Genomic DNA, 14,602 nt, shown 5'->3' on the forward strand with positions numbered 1-14,602 from the left:
GTAATCATAATAATAATAATAGAAATAATAATACGCGTTCGAAACAGAAATTTGAGGGGAGGAAACAATCCTCGTGACCAAAGAGGCTGACCTGGTTACGAGATTAGGGCACATCGTCAGCGTCCAGTCTAAGGCTATTACCGGTCTCACTCACTCTCCTAGTATCTATCGGCAAGTGATTACTGAGAAAAAGGTGCTGTGGTAAGTTCGACGCCCTACGGTGCGACAGCGCTATGCATCCCTGTAAATTACGCTTAATTGCCGCAAACTAAATTACACTGAGGCCGGCCTCAGTGTAGTTGCACTGATGTTTTTGAAAATCGATGCTGTGATCTTGAGGAAAAATATGAGCAGCGTTTCTGCATTAACTAATTTTTTTTTTTTTCTGTTTCTGCATTAACTAATGTCAAAAAAAGGGCAAAAAGCCAACTACACCCGGTATTCCCAGGTGGTCACCCTCCCAAGTACTGACCGGGCCTAACGCTGCTTAACTTCGGTGATCGGACAAGAACCGGTGTATTCAGCCTAGTATGATAGTTGGCTGGTAGAAGAGCCTGTAATAGGGCTACTTGTGGCTGACTTTGCTCTTCCATGGATTTCATAACGTTTCCTATCGGAAACGCCATGAAATCTCGGTTCTGTTACATGGAATCTAAGGCAAGAATTCGTCTAATTCGTACTGCTGCAGCTACATAACTGAACACGCGGTAATCATAATAATAATAATAGAAATAATAATACGCGTTCGAAACAGAAATTTGAGGGGAGGAAACAATCCTCGTGACCAAAGAGGCTGACCTGGTTACGAGATTAGGGCACATCGTCAGCGTCCAGTCTAAGGCTATTACCGGTCTCACTCACTCTCCTAGTATCTATCGGCAAGTGATTACTGAGAAAAAGGTGCTGTGGTAAGTTCGACGCCCTACGGTGCGACAGCGCTATGCATCCCTGTAAATTACGCTTAATTGCCGCAAACTAAATTACACTGAGGCCGGCCTCAGTGTAGTTGCACTGATGTTTTTGAAAATCGATGCTGTGATCTTGAGGAAAAATATGAGCAGCGTTTCTGCATTAACTATTTTTTTTTTTCTTCTGTTTCTGCATTAACTAATGTCAAAAAAAGGGCAAAAAGCCAACTACACCCGGTATTCCCAGGTGGTCACCCTCCCAAGTACTGACCGGGCCTAACGCTGCTTAACTTCGGTGATCGGACGAGAACCGGTGTATTCAGCCTAGTATGATAGTTGGCTGGTAGAAGAGCCTGTAATAGGGCTACTTGTGGCTGACTTTGCTCTTCCATGGATTTCATAACGTTTCCTATCGGAAACGCCATGAAATCTCGGTTCTGTTACATGGAATCTAAGGCAAGAATTCGTCTAATTCGTACTGCTGCAGCTACATAACTGAACACGCGGTAATCATAATAATAATAATAGAAATAATAATACGCGTTCGAAACAGAAATTTGAGGGGGCTACTTGTGGCTGACTTTGCTCTTCCATGGATTTCATAACGTTTCCTATCGGAAACGCCATGAAATCTCGGTTCTGTTACATGGAATCTAAGGCAAGAATTCGTCTAATTCGTACTGCTGCAGCTACATAACTGAACACGCGGTAATCATAATAATAATAATAGAAATAATAATACGCGTTCGAAACAGAAATTTGAGGGGAGGAAACAATCCTCGTGACCAAAGAGGCTGACCTGGTTACGAGATTAGGGCACATCGTCAGCGTCCAGTCTAAGGCTATTACCGGTCTCACTCACTCTCCTAGTATCTATCGGCAAGTGATTACTGAGAAAAAGGTGCTGTGGTAAGTTCGACGCCCTACGGTGCGACAGCGCTATGCATCCCTGTAAATTACGCTTAATTGCCGCAAACTAAATTACACTGAGGCCGGCCTCAGTGTAGTTGCACTGATGTTTTTGAAAATCGATGCTGTGATCTTGAGGAAAAATATGAGCAGCGTTTCTGCATTAACTAATTTTTTTTTTTTTTGTTTCTGCATTAACTAATGTCAAAAAAAGGGCAAAAAGCCAACTACACCCGGTATTCCCAGGTGGTCACCCTCCCAAGTACTGACCGGGCCTAACGCTGCTTAACTTCGGTGATCGGACGAGAACCGGTGTATTCAGCCTAGTATGATAGTTGGCTGGTAGAAGAGCCTGTAATAGGGCTACTTGTGGCTGACTTTGCTCTTCCATGGATTTCATAACGTTTCCTATCGGAAACGCCATGAAATCTCGGTTCTGTTACATGGAATCTAAGGCAAGAATTCGTCTAATTCGTACTGCTGCAGCTACATAACTGAACACGCGGTAATCATAATAGTAGTATAAGGTTGGGGTTCTAACCGACTTCGGCTCTATGAATTTTGGCGTCAATTTTCGTGCGTGTTGCCGCGTCGGTCGCTTGTTTTGCCGTTTAGGGTTTGAGCGTCTGCCGGTGAAGCGAGCCGAGGTTTAGGTTTAGCGGTTGCGCCGAGGCTTAGTTGCGGAAAAATATATTTTAGTTCTTATTTCGCCCGCTAGATGGCGCCACTTATTTTCGCCATTAAATTAAAATTTTTTTTTCTTTACCGAGGCTCGAACCCATGTCGTTGCTACTGGTGGTCCGGTGCTTATCCCCACGGCTACCCTTTCAGTTGTAAGAATATGTGTAAATGTAGCTCTTATAGTTAAGAGTGGTGTGAGTGTGACGTATGAAGTTGTATTTCGCCTTTTTCTGATTGGAGGGGGATATGAACCGATGTTCTGATTGGTTTGGGGGTATAAACCGACTTCGGCTCTGAGTCTACCGGTGATTTTCTGGTCTGTTGATGCCGTAGAAATCGTCTGCTTTTGCCGCGTTGGTTTTCAAGGTGGCAGTGGCGTTGGAGGGTGCGCAATGAATTGTGGGTTCGCGCACGCACACACACACACACAAGCCCGAGCTCTTGAGCTCGCGCACGCACACACACACACACACACACACACACAAGAAAATAGAGCAGTAGACATTCTTTCCCAAGACAAAGGTTTTGGCGGGAAAAAAAGTGGACGCAGTAGACATACGGGCACTTGGGGGGTCACAAAAAGTTCGAGCCCGACGATGGCCACGACAACAGAAGCCCACGAAACAGTGCCGCCATCTAGCGAGTCATTCTGAAAGCTGAAATCAAAGATTTTATTTTATTTAAGGTGTTTAAATTTTTTTTTTTTTTTTTTTTTTTTTTTTCCTAGGTTGCTATGACTTTGGCGTTTAAATATATTTCAGTGGCTTTGCAATATGTGGCGCCATCTGTGGAAGCAATCTGAAAGCTGAAAATTAAAAGATTTTATTTAAATATATATATATTTTTTTTTTTTCCCTACATACTTCTTGAACGGAGATTGCCACGACATCGTAACAACCAAGAAAATGTGTCGCCATCTAGCGTGTCATTCTGAAAGTTGAAATTAAGGATTTTATTTAAATATATATTTTTTCTCTCACATACTTCTTGAACGGAGATTGCCAAGACATCGTAACTACCAAGAAACTGTGTCGCCATCTACCGATCTATTCTGCAAGTTGAAAAGCTGAAAAATTAAGTATTTTTATATGCTTAATGTTATGTTATGTGCTTTTTTTTGATGGTTAAATTTTTATATGTATATATTTTTACCCATAACTATTTATGATGGTTCCTCTTCAAGTTGAATTTTGTATCCTGATGCTTAGTCTATCTTGAAAAAAAAAAAAAAAAAAAAACCTGAAAAGTAAAATGTATTGATGTGTATATATATTTATTTACCTTCTTCAGATTCTTTCCACAACTTTGAATTTTTTTTTTTTTTTTTTTTTTTTTTAAAAATCTATATTCGAAATCATTTCTTTCCTAAAAGTAAATTCTCAATTTTTTTAAAAAAGGTTATTGATTAATGGAAAATTAAAACTTAATTTCTACTTTCTAAGAAAAAAGACAGACAATATTTTTCAAATAGACATGTTTTTATTGGTAAGTTTTACAGATGTTGTTACTAATCACAAAAATCAACACAAAAACTTACATATGCACATTGCTTTGATCAGAACGGATACTTCGTATATTTCGTATTGTAAGCAGTTTGAAGTTCTTCGATCATCGAAACTACAGCATTGTACAAAGCATAATCGTTGAACTCAGTAACTACACCTTCTTTCGAGCACTTAGCAGAAAAAATTTTAACACTTGTAGATGGTTCAGCATTTCTTACAAAGTACGCATACACGTCGTTAAACGAAACATCGATAGAGCCAGTAAACACATCGTTCTTTATACGTTCTCTAACACAATCAAGATGCTCAAGTATAACTGATTGCATTATCAGAAATGCGGGTTTTTCGTCTTCTAGACGTTGAAGAAAAGCATCTATGTCTATGATTCTATTAGATATAGCTTCAAGTTCAGAAAGGTGGAGAGTCATTCGTTGTTCTGCAGATAGCGAGAAATGTTTCCAATAGAAATCGCAAGCACCAACATCTGTATTGATTCGGATCCCCGGTAGATGGATTTCATCTTTAGATCTGGCTCTTACGGAAAGCAAGATATCAGTCATTTTGTTTTTGAATTCTTCCCACTGGTTTCTGGATAGCATCATGTGCGTATTAGTTGTCTCAATCGTAACATGTGGCTCGAATTCGTGACAATAAACACGAACTGTGCTACTATGGCTCAGACGCCTGTAGAAAGTTACGTTTGGTCGTCTTATATCATCAAACATTTCGTGCTTTGGCATTTTGGAAAAAAACTGCAACAGTGGAAAAATTCACGACCACACTGAGAAAGCTCCAAACTGTACTGTGGTCCACTGGCTATAGCATCATGTGATTAGAATCTAGTCGTGTTGTTACTGGCTCATAAGTTCGTGACGTGTCAGGAACAGGTAGAGGCATGTCGTACAATGGTTATATAATACCATATAGCTAACGCAGGTGTTGCTCCCAAAGTCTTTTGTTCAAATTCAGAGAGGGCTAAAGCAAAAGATAACAAAACTAGTTCAACTTCAAAAGGCTTCGTTTGGTCACAGCTAGACACGAGACGTACAAAGACTAAAGGAGATACCACCCCTCCAAGTATGCTCTACCGCTCCCAGAGCCTTTGTACGACATGTGCCTGTGATACCGCACCCTAGGCTTTGTTGAAAATGTAGAGTGACAAAAAGATGTCGATCGGTCGGTCGGGAACTGGGTAGGCACATGTCATATAACTAGGGGTGATGTGAATCCCGAGTCTTTGTTTAAATTTAGAATAGTAAAAGCTAGCTCAACTTCAAAGGCTATGGTTGGGAACAAATAGAAACATGTAGTACAAAGGTTATATAACAGCACATAGCTTTAGCTGGTATCGTTCCGAAGCCTTTGTAGTAACAAAAAACAAAAAGATAATTCAGCTTCAAAGATTACCTTCAAAGATGTCACGCCCTTACTGACGATTAAGTATTTCGCTCTCATACCATAGTGATTTCCTATAGACTGTGACTTTCACTCTCATACCGTAGTAATTTCTTATTGGCTGTGACGTTCACATACTCTTGAATCTAAAACACAGATTGGCTGTTGTCAAGTAAAAAGGAGCATGTTAACTAATAAGTTGTTTTAGCAACAGTATTATATACGATAATTCCGATACGCCCCCGTACTCACCTTCATGAACCCATCTCATTGGTTAAATTTTCACCTTTCCATACCAATCTGATTGGTTGTATTAGATTAACATTTGAACCTGTTTGAGTTTAAAAGGGCTAGTTTTTGTGTTTATTTCTTCATGTTACTCTCACGTTTTTTCCATACAATGTTGTGTACGTACAGTTTATGCTTATGTTCGGGGTCAGTTGTCACTTCTGATAAAAGTTCGGAGTGTTGTAACCCTTGGGTTTCCGACAGTGATATAGACCTTTGGGAAGTTGCTGATGGTTGTGAGTCCTTTGACTGCAACGACCCAAAATATTTTACGAAAATACGGAGTTCAACTCCCATTAGTACGGGGCAGTCCTTTTGCAATTCATCTCTATCACTGGATGATAGCCTTTATCCTGCAAGTTGGCATGCTTCATACGACGGCGACATATCAGCATCCAACTCCTCACGATCGACATCAGAACTGTCAACAGGATCGGAAAACGTTGATCGTGAGGCTCGGTCACCTGATATAATCGTCGTGGGGGAGTATGAAGAAGAAGAAGAAGAAGAAGACAATGATGTTGGTCCTTGGAATCCCTATGCCGTTGACGAGAGCGGTTTTTCGACGTCCGGTGCTTCCACAGTGCCCATCATCTGGACCGATCAAAGTAACGACGGGTTGACAACAGATGATGGCTACTGCAGCGTGGTTATCTAGATTAGGGAATCTTTAGTAGTAAGTATTTTGTATCTTTCTTTAGTTTTTAAGAATAAAATAGAATATTCTTTTGTAACTTTTATCTGTGTCTCTTTTTTTTTTCTGTCGAAGTATCGTTTTCTGTCCGGAGAGACAAGCGTACTTCTCGTCTCCTTGAGTCCTCAGTAACAAAAGGGTTTGGCTTTACTTTCGCTAAACGTGTGGTAGGAGACGACACACGCACTCCAAGACACATAGCGAAAGCTAACCACCTAGTCATCATACTATCAACATTAGAAAAAAAACCCAGTGAAATCCCCATGTTTTTGACACTAAGCAGTTTTCAATGGCTACCTCTGGTGACGTCTCCTTTTTTTTCAGGATGTCGGCGAAGTCGATCGGGCACGTCTTCCCCATCCTATTCCCACCGACGTCACATTCGTGACGGCACTCGGATGGGAATCGCAGGGCGCAGGGGGAATCGCGGCACCCCTCCCACCCATCACGTTGTGATGGGCGCGCGCACGGGGGGATCGCGGCACCCCTCCCACCCATCACGTTGTGATGGGCGAGCGCACGGGGGGATCGCGGCACCCCTCCCACCCGCCACGAAGTGTCGGGCGCGCTTAGAAGGAGGAATACACTTTTTCTGTGTCAAGAATGGTTTCATGGAAAAGACAACTTCCAAAAAAACCTTTTTCATAACTCACAGTTTTTTAAAAAAGGGGACAATGTTTCGTTTTTCTGGAGACGTCACCTTCTGTCTTTACATTTGCTAGACCTCTCGCATCGGCGCGCGAACACACACATAAATACATGGTCCAGACTAGCGCGCGCTCATTTACATAATGTTTCACCATCCATTCACAGCTATAGTCTCGGGAGCAACACAGAGTGGAAAGACGACGTTTGTATTGTCGCTATTAGAAAATAGTGAAAGTTTAATTTCGCCACCACCTCAAAGAATCGTCTATTGCTATTCAGAGTTTCAAGATAAGTTTCGGTGTTACTCGCAAATCGAGTTCGTGGAGGGTTTAAACATCCCCGAATTCGATCCATCAGTAAAAAATTTACTTGTTTTAGACGATCTCATCAACCAAGCAAAGGATAGTATTGTCGTTTCTGAAATATTTATAAAAGGATCACATCATAGAAATCTGAGTGTTATTTTGTTAACACAAAACCTGTTTTCGCAAGGATCGCAGTTCCGTACTATCAGTTTGAATTCGCACTATCTGATTGTTTTTAAAAACCCTCGCGACTCAAGACAAATTTCACACCTAGCAAGTCAAGTTTTCCCCGGGAGATCACGTGTTTTAGTCGACATATATAAGCATGCAACACGCGATCCTCATTCATATTTACTGTTTGATTTTTGTCAGAACACAGATGATAGGTTGAGACTGCGCTCACACGTGTTACCAAACGAAGGACATACGATTGTTTACATCCCCATATGGCTCTGCGTCTAAAAAACAATGCTAACTTTATAAGGTATCTGTCGGAAGTTCGGCCGAAACAGGCAACCGCTTTATTAAGGAGTTCAAATCAAACAGAAATAAATTCACTCTGTGAAATATGTAAAAACATAGTCAAAGGTAGCATTCCGTTGACAGACAGAGTGAAAAGCAAGTTACAACGCAAAAAACGTCTGCTTAGAACACTAGCAGATAAAAAAGTAGCATTTAAAACTAGGCGGAAATTAATTCTTCAACAAGGAGGTTCACTGTTCCCCCTGATCGCAAGTATAGTGGTTCCGCTCATTACAAGTTTGATTAGAAGATGAGTGAATCTTTCCGTAAATTCTTGCTTGTAGCTGCACCGCCAGAACAAAAACAGATGCTCTCTTTAGACGAGAAAATGTCTGAAATCTTAAAAAGACAGGATTTGCAGCCCGAGTCTAAAGTTAAAATGTATCTTCAGATACTACAGTCATATTTAGGCCTGAAAACTAATGCCGCAAAACAAGCGTCCTCGTCGGCATCAAGCGATATCGAGACCAGCGTATCGAACGTAACGGCCTCGCTACCCACAATTCCATCCTCTGAAGCGTCGGAGCAACGGTACTCCAAGAGCGAAGTTGTAAAGCCTCGTAAGCAGGTCAAGCGCCGATATACGGCTTTAATATCGCCTCGTCGTTTGAGACGTAAACATACGTGGATTTCGTTGTGGTAAGTTTTTTTTCAATAAAACAGACACTTTTTAAAAATAAATAAAATTTTATTTTGTAAGTAAAGGTTCAATTACATGTAATGTGGCTAACAAATCATTTGCCCACAAATCTTTACAATAATATTTGTTTACAATCTTTGACATAGAAATATTTCTACACCGATGAGTCAGGAAAAAAATACAATGTAGTCCACACGCTATAGATTCTGGATGTTGAATCACCACTTTGTTATAAGTCCATTTCTTACTGTTTTGGTTAAGGAACTCTGCAATGTCCGGTGTCAGCGGTCGTGCAAAGCTGTCGAAATATTGACTTTCTCTTTTTCCTAGGAAGATACTCACCCAGTGAGTACCTGGCATGTGTGCCTTGTCTGTATTGATGACTAGCAATGCTGGTTTCCTCTGTATTTTTGACGGTAACTCGTCCCTGGCACAGACACCGATCAGATGTTTTCTCGATTCACTGTCAGCTTCTAAAACCTTTAATATATCTCTAGTGTTCATAATTCACGATGATTGAACGGTCCTTAGTCACAGAAAGAATGTTTTCGAATTCGGCATACAAGATCACTGTTACGTTTTCGGGAAGAGGTTCTGCGAATTTCAGTTCAAGTCGAACACCGCCTCGCCGTAAAGAAGTGATGTGCGTGCCAACAGCGTTACTGTCGGGAGTTAGGTCGAAAGCATAAAGCACATTCCCTTCTGTATAATCCAGGATTGATATGTCATTTCCACAGTCTGAATTCCATTTGTTTAGCGATGTGAAAATAGACAGGTAGGACCGCGTATAATGTCCATTCTTATAATCGGGTGTTAGCGGAATGGAAGGATGCTGCACACCATCAGCCGTCAGAAGTAAATAGCACAAGTTGTAGTGACCAAAATTGAATGGGTTGGTTTTGAGGGAGCCGTTGAAACTATCACTGGACACAATACCGACTATTAAACGAGTGGGGATCTGGCCTAGATATATATTATCTCGGGTAGAGTCTGACATGCCTTTTGGTATTGAATAGTAACTTACATCAGCTCTATTAATAGGATATACAATAGGATGTTTTTCAAGAACACTCATGTGGGCTAACTGTATGCTGGGGTTAAGTTTAACTTTACGCACAAAAAGACAGGCTTCGCGTATATGAATTTTAGCAGTATTGTCGAGAGACAACAGACAGAACTCGGGCGAACTGCGAACCATTCTTAGGCGGAGCGATAAATTATTAATAATATATTTGTCTTGATGGCACAAATCTAGTCTGAGACGACCCAGAAGTTCCACAGTTTTAGTTTTCGAAAAAAACTTCATACGTTGATTCATACCACTGTCAGGCTGAGAAAACATTTGCGAAACATCCGAAAAATTGTCTTTTACGAACAGTTCTGTAGTGAGCTGTGATTTTTTTGCTCCTCTGTCAAAATTCAAAAGCGTTTCTAAATAAGCTCTATAGGGGTATGTGTCGCTGCTTGGATTAATTAATTTGTCTTGAACGAAAAGATCCACATGTTTAAACATGGAGTGAAAAAAGTTGTTGACAACTCCTACACTCGACTGTAATTCTTTTCCGTCGCTTTGAGTTAACTGTACTTTGAGTCGCAAATAAGTTTTTCCCAGGTCCAGATATTCTTCTGATGTCCCCGGTACGGAAAATTCTATTGGGCCCGGCGTATCCACTGAAGCTAAAGGCAAAAAAGTAATGTATGAAGATCGCTCGATGCATAGATTAGTGGCAGGCTGTGCAAACAGGTCTAGTTCTGACATCATAACTTCACCCATCATTGAAAGATGTCCTGATATTTTTTTTTCTTTCGACGTTTACCTCCACTCTGACTACGAACTTTTTGCTTAATGGCCTGTCCTACTTCAGAAGCTCGATTTATAAACGAGCGTTTCACGGGTGCTCCCGAAATGACATCATCTATGATATTACGACCTGCCGATAGCACTTGGCGACCGATGAATTTGGCTGCGGGCTTCAGAAGAGGAGAGAGAAATGTAAATGCTGATCTGAATATACTGCCTAAACCTTGACCTCTCTGGATCGCTGCTCCTACAAAGTAGGGATTTCCCCCCGCTTGCACTGAGTAGTAATCAACGTACGCGTTCATTGGGGTCGAAAATGTAACTTAATTAGAGTTTTACCACCTCTGAATGGAAATAACTGACCACTGTCTGTGCGAATTTGAATAGAAATGGATTGAATGTTCGAGAGCAGTACAGGGTAATAGTCCAAATGTAAGAATTCGCCACTGCTTCCGAACGGTACTACTCGCAAAAGAGGCGCTCTGATATCACCCACGACCTGGTCTTCTATCACACTACTATAAACAAAATAAGAGCCTACACCTCTATTTATATCTCCGGGAAATTTCGATCTCGCTGTTCCTTCGAAACCATCGGGCATACGCTCAAAACCGAGTAACTCACCGAGTCCTGTCTCAGGGAAGCGAAGACGCACACCACTTTCTATTTCGAAAGAAACAAAACCACGGGCATTAACAGAACCTTTAATTTCGGGGGCTATAAAAGTCATAACCTTTAGAATTTCGGAGATGCTACCGTAATTACCATAAGGAATTTTATGCTCGCGAACATCACAAGTCGGCTGTTGTACGAGTACAAGCTTCCTATCAGCACACTCACTGTTAGGCTTTAATGGTGGTAACACTATTTTACCTTTAGGTATCCACTTTCCTATGTACTCCCCTTTAAAAGTTCTAGATTTGTCAACAGCTTCACTCACTACTACTTTGTGTACTAGTCCTAGAATTCTGGCAGTTCGTAAAGTCATGCGCAACTCACAGCCATTTTTAACGCGAATTGTAAATCTCACTTTGAATTCTGTCTCTTCTACTTTAAGCTCTAAATTGGTATTAAGACCACACATATGTTCAATCAATTTAGACGAATTTTCGTACTCATCGTTCAGCATGTAAACCTCAGGGTTCCTAACTGTCGGTTCTTTCTGCAGAATTGCAAACTCGGCCCAACCTTCGGAAATATTGTCCCATGACTTAGGTACGTGTATTTCTGCAAGTGCTACTTCCCATTTGCCTTTGAGAGGTATAGTGTCGGGCAATATAATAGTAAAATTAGCTTGCGTATTCTGGGGATGGAAATCCATGCATGCATTACTCGGTAGTGTTAAGAAGAACATCTTTAGCCGAAACCCAACTGCTGTAGGAAGCAGGATATCCTAGCCACTTAACACGGAATTGACGTTCTCCTCCCACACGTCGCTCCTTAAGTACTTTTTCAATAAGATATGTATCCTGTGGCAACTTGTCGTGAATATTAACAAGTTGTAACTGTTGCTCATAAAAGGTACCTTCGATAGTGTCGCCTGCTTTGTCTTGTACTCTGTACACAACTGGCTTTCTTCGTTTCAATACTTGAGATATAGTAAAAATTTCACGCGTCCAACTGCCCCAGAATCCTTTGCGGAAAAGATTCGAACCTGTACTTAGAACGACACGATCCCCCACTTTAAATTTAGGAATCTGTTCTTTGGTTTTTTTCAAGTACAATTTCCTGTAGACGTCTTCTTCATTATGCAAAGTGACATCGGCAGGTGGCATTCCTATAGCTCGATGTGGCGTTCGATTATAAGTAGCTACAATGTCGGGAAGAACATGCACATATTTCTTACTTTCAGAATAAGTTATCCATTTAAATATTTTTTCTTTCAGAGTTCGAATAAAACGTTCAGCGATTGCAGCCTTTTTCTCCGATCTAGTAGTATAAAAATTAATGTTGAGAGATTTAAATAGGGCCCTCACATCTTTGTTTATAAACTCTCTACCTCTGTCACTGTTAACACTGAATGGCGTTTCTTCCTTGAAAATTGATTTGAATGCTTTTACCATCTGCTTCGATGTTTTATTTCTAAGTGTTCTCACCCAGGCGTATCTAGAAAAAGCGTCTATACAGACGAGTAAATAACGCACTCCGCCATTAGCATCAGACAGATTGGAAACTTCTGCTAAGTCACACTGAAACGTATGGTGTAGACCAGGAACTATTATTTGGTTTCTAGGAAAATTAACTCTTTGAGGCTTGTGTCTGACATAAGCAGGTTGAGATGACAAATACTCTTTCACGATACGTCTGGGTAATTTTGTATGTTTTTGTAATGCATTAACACCACTAAAACTTCCAACGACGCGCGGATCGCTGTAATCTTGTAACATTTCTTTTTTCTTTTCCAGATGGACTTCTACGAAAACCAGGAGTACTTATGGCGCGACCCCTGTTTCTTTGCATCTTATATGGCTGGGTTTGGAAGCTAATGGTTAAAGATGGGGTAAAAATAGCGATGACCCCACTATCTTGTAATTTTTTTTTATTTTTTTTTTTATTTTTTTTTTTTTATTATTTATCAATAAACATATCTATTTGAAAAATATTGTCTGTCTTTTTTTCTTAGAAAGTAGAAATTTAAAAAAATTCAAAGTTGTGGAAAGAATCTGAAGAAGGTAAATAAATATATATACACATCAATACATTTTACTTTTCAGGTTTTTTTTTTTTTTTTTTTTTTCAAGATAGACTAAGCATCAGGATACAAAATTCAACTTGAAGAGGAACCATCATAAATAGTTATGGGTAAAAATATATACATATAAAAATTTAACCATCAAAAAAGCACATAACATAACATTAAACATATAAAAATACTTAATTTTTCAGCTTTTCAACTTGCAGAATAGATCGGTAGATGGCGACACAGTTTCTTGGTAGTTACGATGTCTTGGCAATCTCCGTTCAAGAAGTATGTGAGAGAAAAAAATATATATTTAAATAAAATCCTTAATTTCAACTTTCAGAATGACACGCTAGATGGCGACACATTTTCTTGGTTGTTACGATGTCGTGGCAATCTCCGTTCAAGAAGTATGTAGGGAAAAAAAAAAAAAAAAAATATATATATTTAAATAAAATCTTTTAATTTTCAGCTTTCAGATTGCTTCCACAGATGGCGCCACATATTGCAAAGCCACTGAAATATATTTAAACGGCAAAGTCATAGCTACCTAGGAAAAAAAAAAAAAAAATTTAAACACCTTAAATAAAATAAAATCTTTGATTTCAGCTTTCAGAATGACTCGCTAGATGGCGGCACTGTTTCGTGGGCTTCTGTTGTCGTGGCCATCGTCGGGCTCGAACTTTTTGTGACCCCCCAAGTGCCCGTATGTCTACAGCGTCCACGTTTTTCCCGCCAAAACCTTTGTCTTGGGAAAGAATGTCTACTGCTCTATTTTCTTGTGTGTGTGTGTGTGTGTGTGCGTGCGCGAGCTCAAGAGCTCGGGCTTGTGTGTGTGTGTGTGTGTGTGCGTGCGTGCGCGCGCGCGCGAGAACTCGGGCTTGTGTGTGTGTGCGTGCGCGAACCCACAATTCATTGCGCACCCTCCAACGCCACCTTGAAAACCAACGCGGCAAAAGCAGACGATTTCTACGGCATCAACAGACCAGAAAATCACCGGTAGACTCAGAGCCGAAGTCGGTTTATACCCCCAAACCAATCAGAACATCGGTTCATATCCCCCTCCAATCAGAAAAAGGCGAAATACAACTTCATACGTCACACTCACACCACTCTTAACTATAAGAGCTACATTTACACATATTCTTACAACTGAAAGGGTAGCCGTGGGGATAAGCACCGGACCACCAGTAGCAACGACATGGGTTCGAGCCTCGGTAAAGAAAAAAAAAATTTTAATTTAATGGCGAAAATAAGTGGCGCCATCTAGCGGGCGAAATAAGAACTAAAATATATTTTTCCGCAACTAAGCCTCGGCGCAACCGCTAAACCTAAACCTCGGCTCGCTTCACCGGCAGACGCTCAAAACCTAAACGGCAAAACAAGCGACCGACGCGGCAACACGCACGAAAATTGACGCCAAAATTCATAGAGCCGAAGTCGGTTAGAACCCCAACCTTATACTACTCATAATAATAATAATAGAAATAATAATACGCGTTCGAAACAGAAATTTGAGGGGAGGAAACAATCCTCGTGACCAAAGAGGCTGACCTGGTTACGAGATTAGGGCACATCGTCAGCGTCCAGTCTAAGGCTATTACCGGTCTCACTCACTCTCCTAGT

General features: G+C 40.6%; 3 non-coding genes across 3 annotated transcripts; all 3 read right to left on the bottom strand.

Moving 5' to 3' along the window:
* Window positions 1-423: 423 nt before the first annotated feature.
* Window positions 424-542, bottom strand: LOC150080338 (5S ribosomal RNA). The gene has a single exon (XR_016547448.1). It is a non-coding gene; the product is annotated as a 5S ribosomal RNA (ribosomal RNA).
* A 588-nt stretch (window positions 543-1,130) lies between these two features.
* LOC150080339 (5S ribosomal RNA) lies at window positions 1,131-1,249 on the bottom strand. The gene has a single exon (XR_016547464.1). It is a non-coding gene; the product is annotated as a 5S ribosomal RNA (ribosomal RNA).
* Window positions 1,250-2,038: 789 nt separating this feature from the next.
* On the bottom strand, window positions 2,039-2,157 carry LOC150080340 (5S ribosomal RNA). Its single transcript, XR_016547465.1, has one exon. It is a non-coding gene; the product is annotated as a 5S ribosomal RNA (ribosomal RNA).
* Between the last annotated feature and the right edge of the window lie 12,445 nt (window positions 2,158-14,602).

This window comes from Mastigoproctus giganteus, chromosome 9 (genome assembly GCF_048544385.1).
Source record: "Mastigoproctus giganteus isolate SK-2022 chromosome 9, ASM4854438v1, whole genome shotgun sequence".
Taxonomy (NCBI): domain Eukaryota; kingdom Metazoa; phylum Arthropoda; class Arachnida; order Uropygi; family Thelyphonidae; genus Mastigoproctus; species Mastigoproctus giganteus.